General features: G+C 34.8%; 1 protein-coding gene and 1 long non-coding RNA gene across 2 annotated transcripts in view; both read right to left on the minus strand.

The window, feature by feature from the left end:
• The window catches only part of LOC136817626 (dynein axonemal intermediate chain 3-like), an 85,386-nt gene that overhangs the window by 47,155 nt on the left and 17,211 nt on the right, over window positions 1–21,020 (minus strand). The gene's annotated exons all lie outside the window — the stretch shown is intronic.
• Window positions 15,302–16,212, minus strand: LOC136817628 (uncharacterized). The gene is made up of 2 exons (XR_010848124.1): window positions 16,171–16,212; window positions 15,302–15,491 (listed from the first exon to the last, which is right to left on the minus strand). It is a non-coding gene; the product is annotated as an uncharacterized lncRNA (long non-coding RNA).

A 21,020-nucleotide genomic window follows, 5' to 3' on the forward strand; every position in this document is an offset into this window, starting at 1 on the left:
AATGATGAATAAATGAAGTTCTCGTTGCAAAGAGATTTGTGTAAGATACCTTGTTTGTACCTCATCTTTCTGTTTGCAATGAAGATTTTTAGTCAAAACTTTTATGCTGGTACCATGTTGCTGTTAAAGAACTGAAAATGTTTAAATATTGGAATTGGTGGAGCATGTGTGCGTTATAAATGCACCCAAAGATGGACGAATCAAGTTCTCGTTGTAATCAGGGAAAAAGCTAATTTTGGCGAGAATTCAATTTGGCGGATGACAGTTTTTTAAATCCGAAATCAGGTTGAAAACATTGATATCGGGGAAAAATGGGGAAAAATTGGGAAAAATCGGACATAAAAAGAAAAAAATTAAATTTGGCGGGAACTTTTGGTGGATTTCAGACAAATCCGCCAAATCCAACAAGTTTTCTCCCGCCAATTTTTTTTCCCTTAAGGTACTACTTTTGGTAATTATGTAACGTTTTCGGCTAGGATGGTAGTTGTTATGGAAAATCAACAAGTAAGTATTTGACGTCAAAGCTTTGAAAAAATTATTTGACGTCACTTGAAAAACAGAAAAAAGGTAATATTTTTTCTTTTTCTGATGACTTTGTTTGGATTGCAAGAATATGAAGCAAGAACAAGACGGAAAACAAAATGGTTCCAGAAAATCAGGTTTGCAATATATTCGTTTTAACTTCATGATCATGGCTGTCTTTCGCCTTTCAATTCAATAAATTTTGAGTTTCATTTTTGATCTCTCGTATTTTTATGAACGATTTTAAGATAGAACTCAAAAGATACAGTATTGAGCTTTATTTTTCAATTTTCAATTTATTTTTTGGCTATTAAAGAAAAACTTTGACTTATTGTGCACAGGCCAGAGATTCTAAATTACCTTATCGGCCCTTTTTGTACCGACCCTAATTAAACGCCGGCCCTTATTACGCCACGAGTCCAAAAATAACGCCAATAAGGGCCGCTGTAAAAAGGGCCGATAAGGTATGTATAAAATTCCTTTGTGAATGTTTTTTAATTGCAATGAGGCGAAAAAGACTTGTGCGTGACGCATTTTTTGTGCATTGATAATAGCACAGTGCAACATTTTGAGACAGATGCCGGCTTTCCTAAAGAATTTGGTGTTTTAGGGTTCTTGAAGCCTTAAAATGCTCTTAATTTCTTCTTAATATTTCGGCCGTTGAATACTTTATATGTTCTTGTAAAGTTTGTTGTAAAAATCGTGTATGTTACCAAAATCTCCTCTGATAATAATCATTCTATAATAACTGTAAAAGCCTTCTACGGTTTTCAATTAACCACCTATCCTTGCCAGCTTAAAAATCCTAGCTAAACTCGCTTTTTTATGAGGCTTAACCGTTCTTATTTGTTGGTAGTTTGTTCTTATCTTGTTCTTATCATGTTTTCATTTATAAGATGAAATCGAGGCAGATTGGGTATTTTATGCTTTATACACAATTTTTACTAATTTGACCCCTAAATTGCTTGAAATTGAGTAATTCCTGAATCCGCATGGTTCTTAAATTGTGCTTATTTTATGGGGATTTTAACCTTATTGTTCTCATAGAGTTATTCTTATAAAATTGTTCTTATCAAATATAAAGAGTGTAATACAACGAAGTATTCATGGCTAGGCGTTCAGAGGTGAATACTCTGGAAAAAGATAGAGCGCTTTTAAAGTTTATCTGGTTGATCATATTTTGAAAAAATCGAGGCTCACTTCCCCTTTTGGTTAGAATGTTAGGGTAATCCATGACAATATTCTCAGCCAACTTTCTTGGTTGTTCGAGATCCCATCGAAGAGAATCCTTGTTGTTAGATGTTTTGAGTCTGGTGCTTTTTGTATTTCGGTCTCCTCTACGCTAACCACGACGATACTTTGTTTTAGTTTTGAACCCTCTGTTTTTGGATCTTATAGCTCGGGATGTTTGAAAACGTTTATCATGATGTTTGATGCAGTTCTGGTATTTCAGTCAATGAATAGTTGTGAGATCGATGCGTTTTGTATTTTAATTCACGAGGATACTTCGCTTCATTAGTTCGATGGAATTTAATGGAACTGAGTTTTTATTTTAAAACTCGTAATGATTGAATGAACCCTCGTGGTTAGATGTTTGGAGTCAATGCTTTTTGTACTTGGGTTTTAAATGAGCTAACCACGATGATACTTTGTTTTAGACTTTGGACCCTGTTTTGGATCTTTAGAACTCTTGATATTTAAAATATAGTATCCCTGTTTTTATATCAAAATTTGAATCGATTGAAAATATACTCTTTGCTCGGCGGTAATTTAGCTCTTCATTTACCAGAAAAGCTAGCTTTATTACAGTTGACTCTCCTCTAATTCGATCTTTAAGGAAACAAAATTTTATTCGAATTAGAGAAAGTAATTTTATCACTCTCCCGCAGCTGGGGGACCAATGAAAAATTCGAATTACAGAAAGATTCGAATAAGGAAGAGTTGACTTTAATTGACAGATGCTTAGTTAGATTATGGTATACACTTCGGAAATTCGAAGTTATCTTGTGAACTAGCTTGAAACTCACTTTTATTTTTAAATTTAAACATAAAAGGTCGGGATGATTGACAGAATTCTCGTGGTTAGTGTCTTGAATTCGATGTTTTTTTGCATATTGATTTTCAATAACCTAACCACGATGATACTTTGTTTTATTAGTCTGATTTTAAGTCCTTCGTTGAGTTGGTTATTGGTCTATAAAAGCAAACTTCAAATTAGTAGCAATAGTGTAGTATTACTATTAATGATTCTTATGGAGAAAGTTTACAGAAAATGATTGAAATTCTCATTGCTGATCATAACGAGGCAAATACTTTCAAAATGTATATGCAATATTATCAGACAGCAATGATGATTTCATGTTCTCATTATTAATTCATTGAGAAAATGTTATGGCAATAGAAATAATGATAAATATGGCTCAACTGGGCTCTACTTAAGTAAGTATCTAAGTCAGACTCAAATGCTGAATTGTCATTCACATATTGCAGACGAAATCAGAAAGACCCACATCCTGAGTATCTGATCATGGTTTAAGACTAAATAAGTTGCTGGATTGTGAATCTTTCTGATACGAATTATAGCTCCTTCGTAGTTAAGCTTTTATAAGAGCGATTTATAAGAATAATTAGGCACAAAAATGCCTCAAAAATGGGAACAATTGAAAAACAATGCTCAGCCTGGATTAGCTTTAATTCTTAAAAGTAATTTATGGTCAAATAAGTAAAAAAAAGGAAACTAAACTTAAAATATGGTTTTAAACCTATACCTTAGTTTTTCTCTGGAAATAAAAAGAGGAAAAGAACTATTATACATACCACATTGGTTGGACCTTCACTTATTATATACGTATAATAGTATAGTAAGTCAACAAAAGAAAAATATTTTCAAGGCTAACAAAAATGTTTTTAATGGTAATTGTATTTAACACTTTTTTCGCTGCCATGAAGATACTCAGTGGTTTTGATGGAGAAAAAGATGAAAATGGATCCAAGCATTCTGGCTTCCTACAATGAAGTATTCATGGCTAGAATCCTTGTTGTTAGATGTTTTGAGTCTGATGCTTTTTGCATTTCGGTCTCCTCTACGCTAACAACGATGATTCTTTGTTTTAGTTTTGGACCCTGTTTTTGGATCTTATAGCTCAAAATGATTGATAAAGTTTATCGTGATATTCGATTCAGTTCTGGTATTTCGGTCAATGAATAGTGGTGAGATCGACGCTGTACTTGATTTCCACGATGAGCTAACCACGAAAATACTTAGCTATATTAGCTGACGGAATTCAATGGAACTGAGTTTTAATTTCGAAACTCGTGATGGATGAATGAACGTGAAATTCTCATTGCTGGCTATAACAAGACAAATACTTTCAAAATGTATATGCTAGCGTAGACAGCAATGATGATTTCATGTTCCCATCATTAATTCATTGGACATAATGTTATGGAAATAGAAATCATGCTAAAAGACTCAACTGGGCACTACTCCAGCATCTAAGTGAGAGTAAAATGCTGTTAAATTGTTATTTAAAAATGATTTGCTCGGTTTCAAGATCAGGGAAAGCTCGATCTGTCAATTATACCTTGCTGGTATTGAGGAAAAAAACAGAAAGACCCACACTCTGAATATCTGATCAATTGAAGAGCAATGCTGAGCCTGGATTAGCTTTAATTCAAGCAAATAATTGGTCAAATTAGTAAAAATAGGAAACTAAACCTAAAATATGGTAATAAACCTATACCTTAGTTGTTTTGCCCTCGTGAAATAAAAAGAGGAAAAACAATATTATACAGGCCGCGTTGGTTAGACTTTCACTTAATACGTATAATAGTAAAGTAAGTCAAGAAATGAAAAAGTATTTTCAAGGCTGACAAAAAATGTTTTCAATGCTATATAATTGTATTTGGAAACTTTTGTTGCTGCCATGAAGATACTCAGTTGTTTTGATGGTGAGAAAGATGAAAATGGAAATTTTGATGAAATCTTAATTTCATAATAAATGTAATGTCTAGCCACGATGGCTTTCCTTGCCCATGCTAACAAGAGTTTTAAATTGTAAAGAACGAATAAAGAAATTCCAGTGGTTAAGTGTCTTGGGCGATGCGTTTTTGCATTCAGACGTTTCTCACTTGACCACTTAAAACTTCTAAACACAACAAAAACCATTTAAAATATTAAATTGAATGGAAACAGGTTTTCGACTTTACTGCACTTTACATGTATAATAATATAATGAGTCAACAAATGAAAAAATATTTTCAAGGCTGACAAAAAATGTTTTAAATGCTATAATTGTATTTGGAAACTTTTTTTTGCTCCCATGAAGATACTCAGTTACTTTGATGGTGAAAAACGATGAAAATATAAATTTTAGATGACTTCTTCACTTCATAATAAATGAAATGTCTAACAACGATGGCTTTCCTTGCCTATGCTAACAAGAGGTTTCAATGTAAAGTTTTGGCCTCTTAGAAGCTCCTTTATATTTGTCTAAAGACATATTTTAAATTAGTTAAAAAGAACAAGGAAAATAACGTTTTTCCCTAAAAATAAAAACAGGATAGGAACAATTTTAGTCTCAGTGCAAAAAATAAGAACAGCCGTGCCTTATTAAATAAAGATTTTCTGATTCTTATGGAAAAACGTGTACAGAAAATGATTCAAATTCTCATTGCTGACTATAACGACACAAATACTTTTTTAAATGTAAATGCAACGTTCTCGTAGACAGCAATGACGATTTCATGTTTCCATCTCTAATTCATTGAACATAATGTAATGGCAATAGAAATAATGCTTTAGTATCTAAGTGAGAGTCAATGCTGAATTGTCATTTCAGGATGCTTTGCTCGGGTTCAAAATCAGGGAAAGCTCAATATAATAAGAACAATTTCAGGCTCGAAGTATTCAAGAATAAGAACATCCCAGCCTCAAAGATTTAATGATTGAAATTCTCATTGCTGATCATAACGAGGCAAATACTTTTTTAAATGTAAATGCAACGTTCTCGTAGACAGCAATGACGATTTCATGTTTCCATCTCTAATTCATTGAACATAATGTAATGGCAATAGAAATAATGCTTTAGTATCTAAGTGAGAGTCAATGCTGAATTGTCATTTCAGGATACTTTGCTCGGGTTCAAAATCAGGGAAAGCTCAATCTGTCCATTATACCCTGCACACATTGTAGATGAAATCAGAAAGACACACATCCTGAGTATCTGATCATGGTTTTTAAGGCTAAATCTGTCACTTGATTGTGAGTCTTTCTGATACGAAATGTAGCTAGCTCTTTATTGATCTATAAAAGCAATCTTCAAATTAGTAGCAACAGCGTAGTGAATCGAGGTTCACTTCCCCTATGGTTAAAATGTTAGGGTAATCCATCACAACATTCGCAGCCAACTTTCTCAGTTGAAGTTGGTCGAGATCCCATTGAGGAGAATCCTTGTTGTTAGATGTTTTGAGTCTGGTGCTTTTTGCATTTCGGCATTTTCTACGCTAACAACGATGACACTTAGTAAGTAAGAACAATTTTACAACAATGCTGAGCCTGAATTTATTTGTCTAATTTAAAGCAAATTAAGGATCAAATTAGTAAAATAGGGTATTAAAAAACCAAAAATAAGAACTATACAAAAGAATCAGAAAGACCCACATTCAGAGTATCAGACTATGGTTTAAGACTAAAATCTGTAATTTTGACGTGAGCTTTTCTGATACGAAATGTTGCTCCTTAGTAGTCAGTCTTTTAGAAGAACACATTTTATAAAGATACTGAGGCCAAAAAATGGGAAAAATAAGAACAATTGAGGAACAACGCTGAGTCTGGATTAAAATAATAAAACCTATAAATTGTAAAGATGTAACATTGTTTCATAAAGGTCAATAGACCTGAGAAATACACTTCTATAAATAAAATAAAATAATATTTGTAAATCAACAAATCAAAAATATTTTCAAAGCTGACAAAAATGTTTTCAATGCTATAATTGTATTGGAGCACTTTCGCTTGCTATGAAGATATTCAGTTGTTTTGATGGTAGGAAGTAAGAAAATGAAAATTTATGATGACTTTTTCACTTCATAATATTTGTAAATCATCACTTCGGAAATTCGAAGTTATCTTGTGAATTAGCTTGAAACTCAATTTTATCAAATTTAAACATCATTAGTCGAGATGATTGACAGAATTCTCGTGGTTAGTGTCTTGAATTCGATGTTTTTGCATATTTGATTTTCTATAACCTAACCACGATGATATTTGTTTTATTAGTTTGGTTTTAAGTCCTTCGTTGAGTTTTGTTCATGCTTCTAAGTTCGAGATGATTGACAGAATTTTCGTGGTTAGTGTCGTAAGTTCGATGCTTTTCGCAACCGAATTCTTAAAGTGCTAAAAATGATAAAACTCCTCAAGATTAGCCTATCATTCGGTGAATTTGGTGCATATCTTGGAAAATTCTGATAGTTAGCTGTCTGAAGTTGGATGATTTTTTTGCAGCTGACTTATTCTAGACGCTAACTATGAGGAAACTCCTTGGCTTATTTGAGTTTAAATCATCCAACCTTGTGATGAGTGAGTGATTTGAGGGCACGTCAAAACTTGCGGGCACGTCAAAACTTTGGGCACGCAAGCACGAAAGCACGTAGGCACGTCGGGCACGTAAAACTTCGGAGGGCACGCGAGCACGTAGGCACGTTGGGCACGTAAGGCACGCGAGCACGAAGGCACGTAAGGCACGTAGGGCACGAAGGCACGTCAAAAAAATGAGGGCACGTGGGCACGTAAGGCACATCATTTAGCAGACTCCTTCTGATAATGAATCATCAAGGTAGGGCACGTCAAAATTCGAGGGCACGTCAAAATTCGAGGGCACGTCAAAACTTGAGGGCAAGTCAAAATTTGAGGGCACGTTAAAATTTGAGGGCACGTCAAAATTCGAGGGCACGTTAAAATTTGAGGGCACGTCGAAATTCGAGGGCACGTCAAAACTTGAGGGCACGTCAAAATTCGAGGGCACGTCAAAACTTGAGGACACGTCAAAACTTGAGGGCACGTCAAAATTCGAGGGCACGTCAAAACTTTGGGCACGTAAGCACGTAAGCACGTAGGTACGTCGGGCACGTAAAATTTCAGAGGGCACGCGAGCATGTAGGCACGTTGGGCACGTAAGGCACGCGAGCACGAAAGCACGTAAGGCACGTAGGGCACGAAGGCACGTCAAAAAATGAGGGCACGTGGGCACGTAGGGCACGTAGGGCACGTCATTTAGCAGAGTCTACGTTTAAACAGCAATGATGATTTCATTTTCTCATGTCATTTTTGATAACACGTCATAAATAAATGTAAATGCCATGAAGATACTCAGTTGTTTTGATGGTAGGAACGATGAACGATTTTTTTATTATTGTTATTATTATAAAGAAACAGTATAGTATTCTTTATAGTAAAATAATATAAAAAAAGGTTCTGATGACATTTTCACTTCATAATATTTCAAATGTCTAGCCACGATGGCTTTCCTTGCCCATGCTAACAAGAGGTTTCAATGTAAAGAACGAATAAAGAATTTCCAGTGGTTAAGTGTCTTGGGTCGATGCTTTTTTTGCATTCAGACGTTTCTCACTTGACCACTTGAAACTTCTAAACACAATAAAAACCATTTAAAATATTAAATTGGATAAAAACAGGTTTTCGACTTTACTGCACTTTTATTTCCAAATTCGTTCATCTGGTGGAGGGGAGTAGAATAGATTGAGACATTTTTTCAATTAAGTTTGGCGTTCACATATTTGGCTAACCCATAGTCAGATTTGGGGAAAATTTACATGTATAATAGTATAGTAAGGGTTTGAACAAAACCTGGCCCACCTCTCTGGCCCGGGCCATATGGCCTACCCTTGGCCTACCTTATGGCCCACCTTACAACTCTAAAAAGATTTGATTCTTATCATTCTGAAAATCTGCAAACCAATTCTGAGGTTGGACTTTGGTTTTTCTGGCATTTAGAAAAACAACGAGACTGAAATAAAAAAAAAAATAAAAAAGTTTTGAGTCTGCATTTTATACACCTGACATAGATTAAGGGGAGAGGGTCTGGTAAAGTCCTGTACGGGTGCCGACAACCCCCGTAGCGCCGTTTCTTCAACTTTTCAGGACTTCGGACCCCTTTTTTCGGAATCTTCACCCAAAAAAACAAACAATATCAAAACCTGGCGAAAAACTTTAAAGTTGACCCGAACCCGACTCGAACTCGGGATCTCTAGTGCAAGAGCACAATGCGCTACCACCAGGCTGATTTCTAGTGACATAGATAAAAATTTTAAGGGTGTTATAGCTTGGTCAGGCAAGACCTACGTTAAGAATATTTTACCCTCAATTTTGGCACTTTCTTAAGAATACCCTCATCCAAAGTACACTATTCTTATAAAAAAAGCGTTTAATTCTAGGAGCATTTAGAAGATTTGACCAATTGTTTGTCGTAAAACGGCTGATGCAATAACGCCAACGTGCTTTATGATGAAATCATAATGAAATTATAGCGCATCCCGACGCACACATATCATTATAACCTGGTTGTCCGAGAATAAAATCGGGGAAAAAAATCTTTAAAGGTGGGCCAAAGGGTAGGCCAAGGGTAGGCCATATGGCCCGGGCCAGAGAGGTGGGCCAGGTTTTGTTCAAACCCGTATAGTAAGTCAACAAATGAAAAAATATTTTCAAGGCTGACAAAGAATGTTTTCAATGCTATAATTGTATTTGGGAACTTTTTTGGCTGCCATGAAGATACTCAGTGGTTTTGATGGTGAGAAAGATGAAAATATAAATTTTGATGAAATCTTCACTTCATAATAAATGTAATGTCTAACAACGATGGCTTTCCTCGCCCATGCTAACAAGAGGTTTCAATGTAAAGAACGAATAAAGAATTGTGTCTTAGGTCGATGCTTTTTTGCATTCAGACGTTTCTCACTTGATCACTTGAACTTCTAAACACAATAAAATGAAAATGAATGCTATTTAATTGGAAAGCAACAGGTTTTCGACTTTACTTCACTTAATACGTATAATTAATGAAAAGATATTTCCAAGGCTGACAAAAAATGTTTTCAATGCTAATAGTATTTGAGGATTTTCTTGTTTGGCTTGAAGATAAAAGTAGATGAAAATTGAAGGGCTCTGATGACATCTTTGCTTCATAATATTTCAAATATCTAGCCACGATGGCTTTCCTCACCCATGCTAACAAGAGGTTCAAATGTAAGAACGAATAAAGGATTTCTCGTGGTTAAGTGTCTTGGGTTCATGCTTTTTTGCATTCAGACCCTTTTCACTTGACGACTTGTACCTTCTAAACATGACACCATTTTTTATTATTGTTATTATTATAAAGAAACCGTATTCTAGTTATAGTAAAATAATATAAGAAAAGGTTCTGATGACATCTTCACTTTATAATATTTCAAATGTCTAACAACGATGGCTTTCCTTGCCCATGCTAACAAGAGGTTTCAATGTAAAGAACGAATAAAGAATTTCTCGTGGTTAAGTGTCTTGGGTCGATGCTTTTTTTGCATCCAGACGCTTCTCACTTGACCACTTGAAACTTCTAAACACAACAAAAACCATTTAAAATATTAAATTGGATAAAAACAGGTTTTCGACTTTACTGCACTTTACATGTATAATATAGTATAATGGTAAGTCAACAAATGAAAAAATATCTTCAAGGCTGACAAAAAATGTTTTCAATACTATAAATGTATTTGACACTTTTTTTGCTGCCATGAAGATACTCAGTGGTTTTGATGGTGGTGATGATTAAATTGGAAATTTTTGGTGACCACGATGGGGCCCCTGCCAGCGGTTTGCGTGAATGCGTGAATGGGCATTTTGGGTTGCGTTGATCCGTGAAAATTGAAAAAAAAATGCGTGAACGAGTGAATTGAAAAAACTTGCGTGAACGTGAGAATCCACTTTTTCATTGCGTGAATGCGTGAATCTGGGCTATTTTGTGCGTGAATACGCGAATTTCCCTTTTTTTCCACCGATGTTGTGCAGTTTTCCTGATTATCCAATGTTTCCCCGATTTTTCCCGAACATTTTCCGATTTTCTGAAAAATCAGGTTATTGCATGAAACTCGGGGAAAATTTGCGTGAATGCGTGAAATTCGAAAAAAAATAGTTGTTGCGTGAATTCCAGAAATTCAGATACTGAAGGTGTATGGATATGTATCACACACCTTTTGATGCGGTGTTACGATATCTATCAGATACTCATTGCATAAAAAGGTGCTGTCTGATTGCACAGTTTAAATTCGGAAATTCGATGTTAGCTTGTGAATTAGCTTGAAACTCACTTTTATCAGATTTAGATCAAAGGTCGAGATAATTGACAGAATTCTCGTGGTTAGTGGCTTGAATTCGATGTTTTTTTGCATATTAGTTTTCGATAAGCTGACCACGATGATACTCTTTGTTTTATTAGTTTGGTTTTCACTCCTTCGTTGAGTTTTGTTCATGCTTCTAAACTCGAGATGATTGACAGAATTTTCGTGGTGAGTGTCTTGAATTCGATGTTTTTTTGCATATTGATTTTCTATAACCTAACCACGATGATATTATGTTTTATTAGTTTGGTTTTCAGTCCTTCGTTGAGTTTTGTTCATGCTTCCAAACTCGAGATGATTGACAGAATTTTCGTGGTGAGTGTCTTGAATTCGATGTTTTTTGCATATTGATTTTCTATAACCTAACCACGATGATACTTTGTTTTATTAGTTTGGTTTTCAGTCCTTCGTTGAGTTTTGTTCATGCTTCCAAACTCGAGATGATTGACAGAATTTTCGTGGTGAGTGTCTTGAATTCGATGTTTTTTTGCATATTGATTTTCTATAACCTAACCACGATGATATTATGTTTTATTAGTTTGGTTTTCAGTCCTTCGTTGAGTTTTGTTCATGCTTCCAAACTCGAGATAATTGACAGAATTTTCGTGGTGAGTGTCTTGAATTCGATGTTTTTTGCATATTGATTTTCTATAACCTAACCACGATGATACTTTGTTTTATTAGTTTGGTTTTCAGTCCTTCGTTGAGTTTTGTTCATGCTTCCAAACTCGAGATGATTGACAGAATTTTCGTGGTGAGTGTCTTGAATTCGATGTTTTTTTGCATATTGATTTTCTATAACCTAACCACGATGATATTATGTTTTATTAGTTTGGTTTTCAGTCCTTCGTTGAGTTTTGTTCATGCTTCCAAACTCGAGATAATTGACAGAATTTTCGTGGTGAGTGTCTTGAATTCGATGTTTTTTGCATATTGATTTTCTATAACCTAACCACGATGATACTTTGTTTTATTAGTTTGGTTTTCAGTCCTTCGTTGAGTTTTGTTCATGCTTCCAAACTCGAGATGATTGACAGAATTTTCGTGGTGAGTGTCTTGAATTCGATGTTTTTGCATATTGATTTTCTATAACCTAACCACGATGATACTTTGTTTTATTAGTTTGGTTTTCAGTCCTTCGTTGAGTTTTGTTCATGCTTCCAAACTCGAGATGATTGACAGAATTTTCGTGGTGAGTGTCTTGAATTCGATGTTTTTTGCATATTGATTTTCTATAACCTAACCACGATGATACTTTGTTATTAGTCTGATTTTAATTCATAAAAGTTGGATTTTGTTCATACTTCCAAACTTGAGATAAATAAAGAAATTCTCGTGGGTAGTGTCTTAATTTCGATGCTTTTTGCAACCGAATTTTTAAAATGCTAACAACGATAAAACTTCGCAAGACTACTTTACCATTCGGTGAATTTGGTGCATATCTTGGGAATTTCTCATGGTTAGCTGTCTGAAGTCGGATGATTTTTTTGCAGCTGACTGATTCTAGACACTAACTATGAGGAAACTCCGTGGCTTATTTGAGTTTAAGTCGTCCAACCTTGTGACGAGTGAATCTCGTGATGGTAAGATATTTGAAGAGACTTTCATTCTCTCACCAAGAGGAGCGATAGCTGAGAGGTCAAGGCGACAGCTTTAAATTCCAGGGGCTCGCGGTTCGATTCCCCGCTTCTTCCAAGGTTTCGTTCAATTCATAAAATGGTCGATATGGACCCTGTGAAAAATAATCGAAAGATTGTCTAAATGTCCTAGATTACTGTGCTATTCATGAAAATTTGAGTTTGGGGTTTCCTTAAGAATTTAAATTTTATAATAAGTTCAAGACGAGTTAAGGTATTCTTGTGGTTTGAGTTTGACTTACTTTTGAATTGAATTCAAATTATATTTCAAAACTCGAGAGTTCGTTCCATATTTTCAAACTGGCGGCGAATAGAAGAATTACCATGGTTAGATGTTTGAATTCGGGATGATTTCATGCAACAATCTCTTTTTCCACACCAACCATGGGGATACTTTGTCACATCAGATCGAGTTTCTTAAAAATCATTTCTTGACCATCATGCAACATGCTTTAAAAATTTCATTCGTTTTGAGGAAAGATCAACTTAACCTGATTTTAAGGTGAATGTAGAACATAAACTTTACTTTTATTTAAAATGCTTAATATCCTTTTTTTGATGACGCAGATTTCGCTGACACGTGTCAAATTATAAAGTGTATAAAGAACGACCAAATATACGTCAAATAAGTTTTAAACTTATTTATTTGACGTCAATTTTTTTTATTAAATAAAAATAATATCTTGAATTCTTAAAAAGCATTCGGGGTATCGTCAAGAACTCTAGGTACAGCAAGGTACGGTAAGATTATCTTTATTTTATAAAACTGTTGACTTTAACTTTATTTGTATTTCAAAACTTGAACAAGTGAAAGAAATAATCGTGGTTAAGTATTTAAATTGGGTCATGCAGTTCGACATGAGTTTGATTCATTTTGTAATTAATTATGGTGAAAAAACATCTTTCTCTTGACTTAGCAACTTTGCCTCAAAGAAGCTTTACTCCATTTTCAATAAAAGCAATATTCATGGTCATCTGGAAACTTCTATGTTATTTAAGTCAAACTAGTAGTTTTCTGACTTTTATGAAAGAAGTGTACAGAAAACAAGCAGCCTGGCGGCATGAAGGCCCAGCATCAGAGATTGCTGTTAATTTTGCACTTCAAAGAATAAAGTGCTCTAATTGTTTGCACTCGTTGGTGTTTTTTTTATTTCGGACATAAGACTTTTCTCTTAGAGTAGTCTGTCGGAGCCTTTTTCGATAACAAAATTCACGACTGTATAGAAGTCTTGCGTATTTTTGCGCATTCGAAGATAGAGCGAAAATTATTTTTCTTTTTCTCGCCCTTTTAATCGAACGGGCTTTTTGTCGGTACAACGGGCGAAAAAGACTGGGCCAGTGTGATAAATGCTCAGCTTGGGTGGGGCTTGGGTTCTCTACAAGGCCTCTGGACATCAACTTTTACAATTTTTATATTTTTATTCATGTACCGCTGTCGAGACGTTCAACATCATATGACGTATGCAAACGAGCACACAAACGAATAGATCAAATCGTCGCATCAAAATAAGAAAGCCTTAAGTCCATTTTTTCAAAAATTGAGTTATGACCATACCGATGCTTTACACCCCATTTTTTATCGAATTTTTGGCTTAAATCCATCAAAAACCAACCTAAAGTGGCCTAATTTTAAGTTTTTTGAAAAATAAGAATTTTTATTTTTGAAATTTTCTCAAGTTAAGAAAGTCTTAAGTCCATTGTCATTTTAGTTGGACTTTAGGACCTTTTAGATTAAGGTTTTAGTTAAAGAGTTCAAAAAAGTTAAGAAAGTTTAAAGCAAGAAAGTCTTAAGTCCATTTTGGAGTTAAGACACTTTTTCACTGGAAATTTTTCAAATTTTCAGTTTTAATCAAGGAAATTTACATAGAAAAAAAGGTTTAAGTCCATTCTCGAAAAACATGCTATGAAGAAGCATTCATATCTCCGCAATGGTATAAGTGACAATGTTGATACTTTAGAACTTGAAAGATCTTTCTTCATTTATATTCATATAAAAAAAACAGCTAGCTAGCCCAACATGGTCAAAAATGGCAGCCATTTCAAACCTTTAAACTTGATTTTCTCAAAACTACAAAAATGGACTTAAGGCTTTCTTATTTTGATGCGACGAAATGTTACAATCACGTCCAAACAACTATGCGATTACGTTCAAACGTCAATTTACGAACATTAATGCGAACAGTTCCAATATATATTTCATCTGCTACATAAATGAACCTGTGTACTTTACTGTTTTACTTTGTTTGTTATCTCACACTCCTTAACCATAGGTCAACAACAAAGTGGCGGTTTTCGGACCATTATTTAAAACTTTTTTAGCATTTTTGGCATTAGGTATTTCGACCAACTTCAAATGTTCCTAATCTTTAGCCTTTTCCTTTGACCCAAAGTTAGACTTCCTTAGGATGGCTCTATTCTCATCTCACATCATAGTATTCTGATCAATGGATTAACTCTCTGTAAACCTCGAGCAGTTTTTCAGAAATTTAGGAATTCAGGTCAAAATTACCAAAAAGCAAAGTTCTGACAGGAGTAGACCCTAGTCTATTGTTTTTTCCCCTTCGAGTTTAACGCCCCGACGGGGCTAGAGGATAAACTTCTGGGTGGGAATATTCGACTTAATTTTCTATATATAGAACGAAGGTTAAATTGCCTGGTAGAATCAAAGTTGCCGATCGAAATCCGATAAGCTTCGATAGATATCATCTTATTAAACGGTGTATTAGGGATGTAAAATGCAACAGAAATTTCGTAGAGATTTCAATTTATATTCAAACAATTATAATAAATTATGAATTAAATAAATTAGACAGTAAAAGGCTTTGGCTTTGGCTATGGCTTTGGCTGAATGAATAGGTGGTAAACAATCCACGACGAGGGCTTAATCGTAGATGATACCGAAACGTTAGGTGATACCAACACGTTAGTTGTCGAATCCTAAAAATAAAGGAAGAGTAATAAATTGAATAAAATTTAGTATTTATATCGGAGGGGGGGGGGTTTACACCACCCTGTCAGTTTTTTGCTTATAATTCCCTTAAATTTTTTTTAAATCTCATGAAACTTTGCGACTTTTAACATAATCACATAATGCAAAGGTATACCAAATTTCAAAAGGGATCTCCAAGAGCTAGTACCAGGGCCAAGCTTTTTTCTAACAGTATGGCAGTATTTCACGAAAAAATTGATAGTATTGTGTATTTGAGCAAAAGATTGATTAAATCTTAAGTCACTATTATGGGCATTGGAAACAGACTCTGCTATTATTAAAACATAGTCACAAAATAGATATTTTTTCAAAAAGGACGTTCTGTTGAATAATAATGTAGTCCAGCAGAAATTACATAATGAAAAATACCTTACATCAGCTGATCGGCCGCAGTGACGCATGCTGAGTTTTTTTTCTGTATGGCTGTTAGCTATATAAGTGTCTGCACGGCAAACTAGAAAATGGAGATACATCATCAGGTCTCGAATTCAAAACCTAACGAACGCATATGTACTTTTAAGTTTGCCGCACGGACACTTGTATAAGGTAAACAGTTGTAAAGAAAAAACTCAGCTTGTGTCGCTGCGGCCGATCATCTGATGTAAGGTATTTCTCATTGCTACTCACCTGGAATCAAGATAGTTGAAGGGATCGATTTCTTTGTAGAAAAGTACCACGTTTGATAGGTTGCAATCTGAAAAAATAAGTGAGAAACAATAAACACCAGCTTTTGTCTCGATCAACCATGAACCTGTGTACTCTCAGGTGCCTAATAAACGTGCCCCCACGCGTATTAATTTTTCAAAAATTTTCCAACCCCCACGGACTATACATTTTTGAAAAATTATTAAATTTCCAACCCCCACATTCATTTGTACCCCAATTCTGCCATAGCAACCTTTTCGTATTCGGATGTCGATTAGACTGCTTAATATAATATGGTCTGTGGTTTATACAATATAAATAGCCGTGAGAAACTATAGTCCGGCATGAATCCGTGGCGCAGTGGATAAGGCATTATAGTGGCGATCTTTCAGTAAGTCATTCAACAAGCATTCAACAAGTTGAAAAACATAGAAAATAACTCACAAAGTCCCAGAACATCAGAAAAATATCAAATCAGAGACTGGAAAATACGAAACAAGTCAAGATGTGACTTTCGAGGTTATGAAGAAGCCACGACCGCATCACACATGGGAACATCGTTTGGATTATTCGCGTGTGCGTATAGTTACTTTTTACATGATTAGCACAGCGAGCGCTATTGGATTTATATCGCGGAAATCATGCACCAAGCACCGTGAACGTTCCGGTGCAGCTTGATCCGGAGAATTCTTCCACCGGAAGCACCGGAACGTTCCGGTGCACGAAAAAAACGGCACTTTTTGCACCGGATGTTTCCGGAGCGCCGGGAGGGTCCTTTGATTAGTACCGTCTGAAACAAAGCATCTTATGATCGACTTCGGTCACTTCGATTGGGCCATTCCAGAAAAAAAACATTACCCCCCAATGGATGACATCAATTTTTGAAATAAATTTTGGCACAGAATTCCAGGCAAACTTTAATGAGCAAGTATCGGAATTCCATGAATTTTACTTAATTTTGCATTGAAAGTATTGGAATTCCATGATTTTTTTAGGTTACAGTAACGGAATTCCACGGTTTTGATAGGTATTTTGTAAATTTGTTACGGAAATTCCGGACTTTCTTGAAAGCAATTTGCTACGGAAATTCCATGTCGTCCATTGGGGGGTAACGAATAACCAGACGGTGTCAATCGAACCAATCGAACGCCGAATCAATCGAACGCAATTGAACGCAATTGAACGCAATCGAATGATTGCAATTCGATTGTCGAACGCAATCGAATCGCAATCGAATATTACCCACGATCTACTGTTCGATTGCTTCGATTACGTTCGATTGTATTCGATTACGTTCGATTGATTCAATTGTATTAGATTTTTTTCGCTTTGGTATGTTACTTAAGCACTCGGCCGTCCACGCTAAAAAGCTCTAACAGAGTGATCCAATTTGATTTAATCGCAATCAAAGTCATCGAACATAATCGTAATCGAACATTAATCCAATGTAATTGACAATCAATCGAACCAATCGAACATAGTCAACTATCAATCGAACATTACTCGAACAACGCAATCGAACGCAATAGAATATTACCCAGGAATCGGCCGTTCGATTAAGATTCGATTACGTTCGACAATCGAATCGCAATTATTCGATCGCGTTCGATTACGTTCGATTGGTTCGATTGCGATTTTTGTTTGAAGTTGTTCGATTGACACCGTCTGGGAATAAAAACTGGAATGGCCCATTGACATCCCCTGGGTTTGATAATTTTAAAGTCTCAAGGGCAACATCACTGAAAATTGGCCTATTTTGTCACTTTTTCGGGCTTTTTAAGATTTTTTGAGTGGGTTCACAGATTTTAGGGGCCGGATTTTAATGTTATAATTTTTCCTTGGGGGCAGCCATGACATGCTCTGAAAACTTGGTGGCAGTGTATCTAGGTAAAAATTGTTTCCTTGCCACACCAAAGCAGTTATACTTTTACAAAGTTACCAGTAAGTAAAAATTAAGTTTTAAATTTACCTTTTGTTATGTCACAGTTGTCAAATTATGTTAGGTTTTTCCTGAGAGCTTCTTCTTTTCTTTTTTAATGTTCCAACAACCAACATTTGTGAGGTGACTAAACCACACAGAACTTCACATGAAAATATCATAGTACAGTAGAGAGATTTTGACCAACGTTTGAGTATACTTTACAAAGATCAAAATTCAATTTCTCCCAACCAAATTTCAGAAGCAAGAAGTTAAAAAGATAGAACGTACGAAGGTGCGCACGAAAATACTAGTTCTTATCCGCTAAGCGAAGATTTTAACTAGCTAGCCTGTAAAATGTGCGAAGTATATTTTGAAATCCCGTCTAGTAAACAAATGGTAACAAACACACACCACAGCGCTCTTGAAAGGCCCGTTCGCTTGCGCTGGGCCAATAATTGAAATTCTCATTGCTGATCATAACGAGGCAAATACTTTCAAAATGTATATGCAATATTATCAGACAGCAATGATAATTTCATGTTTCCATCTCTAATTCATTGGACACAATGTTATGACAATAAAAAATAATGATAAAAGGGAATGGGCTCCACTTAAGTATCTAAGTGAGAGTCAATGCTGAATTGTAATTCAAGGATGATTTGTTTGGATTCACAAGCTTAAAAATCGTTACAAGAATTTAAAAAGAAATCAAAACTACCTATATTCTGAGTATCTGATTATGGTTTAAGACCAGAGTCTGTTATTTTGAAATGAGTTTTTCTGGTACGAAATGAAGCTCCTTAGTAGTCAGGCTTTTATAAGAACAATTTGATAAAATATTTAGGCCCTTAAATGCGAAAAATAAGAGTCTGAATTAGCGTTAATTTAAGCAAATTATTTGGCAAATAAGTAAAAAATAGGAAACTAAACCCAAAATATGGTAATAAACCTAGACCTTAGTTTCGCCCTCGTGAAATAAGAACAGAAAAAGAACTATTGTACAAAATGGAGAAAAAAATGAAAAGTCCTGAATTCATCGTCACTCCATAACAAATGTAAGTCAACAAATGAAAAAATATTTTCAAGGCTGACAAAAAATGTTTTCAATGCTAATTGTATCTGGGATCATTTCGGTTGCCATGAAGATATTCAGTTGTTCTGATGGTAGTGACAATTAAATTAGAAAGTTTTGATGAGTTCTTCACGTCATAATATTTGTAATGTCTAACCGGAATGGCTTTCCTCACTCATGCTAAAGTCCAAGCATTCTGGTGAATGAGTGAATACTCTTACGTAATCACCGCCTTGTATGGTGCTTAGCCATTGTTACTTTGGGAGTTTATTTTCGCTTTAAAACTCACATAAATTCAGTGTAGCTTGATGGAAAAAGATGGAAAGTTTTTAAAGTTTATCTGGTTTTTTCATATTTTGGAAGAATCGAGCCTCGCATCCCCTATGGAAAATAATGTCACAATATCTTCAGATAACTTTCTCAGGGATCCAATAGTAGAGAATCGTTGTTGTTAGATGATTTGAGCCTGATGCTTTTTGCATATTGGCCTCCTCTACGCTAACAACGATGATACTTTGTTTTAGTTTTGGACCCTGTTTTTGGATCGTTAGAACTCTAGATGTTCAAAAAATATTATCCCTGTTTTTATATCAAAATATGAATCGATTGAAAAAATACTTTTTGATCGGCGGTAATTTAGCTCTTCCCTTACCAGAAAAGATAGCTTTATTACAGTTGACACTCCTCTAATCGATCTTCAAGGGAACACAATTTTATCCGAATTAGAGAAAGTAATTTTACCACTCTCCCGCAGCTGGGGAGACTAATAAAAATTCGAATTACAGAAAGATTCGAATAAGGAAGAGTTGATTTTAGTTGGCAGATGCTTAGTTAGATTATGGTATAAACTTTTAGCTTGAAACTCACTTTTATCAGATTTAGATCAAAGGTCGAGATGATTGACATAATTCTCGTGGTTAGTGTCTTGAATTCGATGTTTTTGCATATTGATTTTCTTAACCTAACCACGATGATACTTTGTTTTATTAGTCTGATTTTAAGTCCTTCGTTGAGTTGGTTATTGGTCTATAAAAGCAAACTTCAAATTAGCAGCAATAGTGTAGTATTACTATCCCAGCCTCAAAGATTTAATGATTCTTATGGAGAAAGTTTACAGAAAATGATTGAAATTCTCATTGCTGATCATAACGAGGCAAATACTTTCAAAATGTATATGCAATATTATCAGACAGCAATGATGATTTCATGTTCTCATTTTTAATTCATTGAAAAAATGTTATGGCAATAGAAATAATGCTAAATGGCTCAACTGGGCTCTACTTAAGTAAGTATCTAAGTCAGACTCAAATGCTGAATTGTCATTCACATATTGCAGACGAAATCAGAAAGACCCACATCCTGAGTATCTGATCATGGTTTAAGACTAAATAAGTTGCTGGATTGTGAATCTTTCTGATACGAATTATAGCTCCTTAGTAGTTAAGCTTTTATAAGAACGATTTATAAGAATAATTAGGCACAAAAATGCCTCAAAAATGGGAACAATTGAAAAACAATGCTCAGCCTGGATTAGCTTTAATTCTTAAAAGTAATTTATGGTCAAATAAGTAAAAAAAGGAAACTAAACTTAAAATATGGTTTTAAACGTATACCTTAGTTTTTCTCTTGAAATAAAAAGAGGAAAAGAACTATTATACATACTACATTGGTTGGACCTTCACTTATTATATACGTATAATAGTATAGTAAGTCAACAAAAGAAAAATATTTTCAAGGCTAACAAAAATGTTTTTAATGGTAATTGTATTTAACACTTTTTTCGCTGCCATGAAGATACTCAGTGGTTTTGATGGAGAAAAAGATGAAAATGGATCCAAG

Source organism: Clytia hemisphaerica, unplaced genomic scaffold, assembly GCF_902728285.1.
Source record: "Clytia hemisphaerica strain Z4C2 unplaced genomic scaffold, Clytia hemisphaerica genome assembly, whole genome shotgun sequence".
Taxonomy (NCBI): Eukaryota; Metazoa; Cnidaria; class Hydrozoa; order Leptothecata; family Clytiidae; genus Clytia; species Clytia hemisphaerica.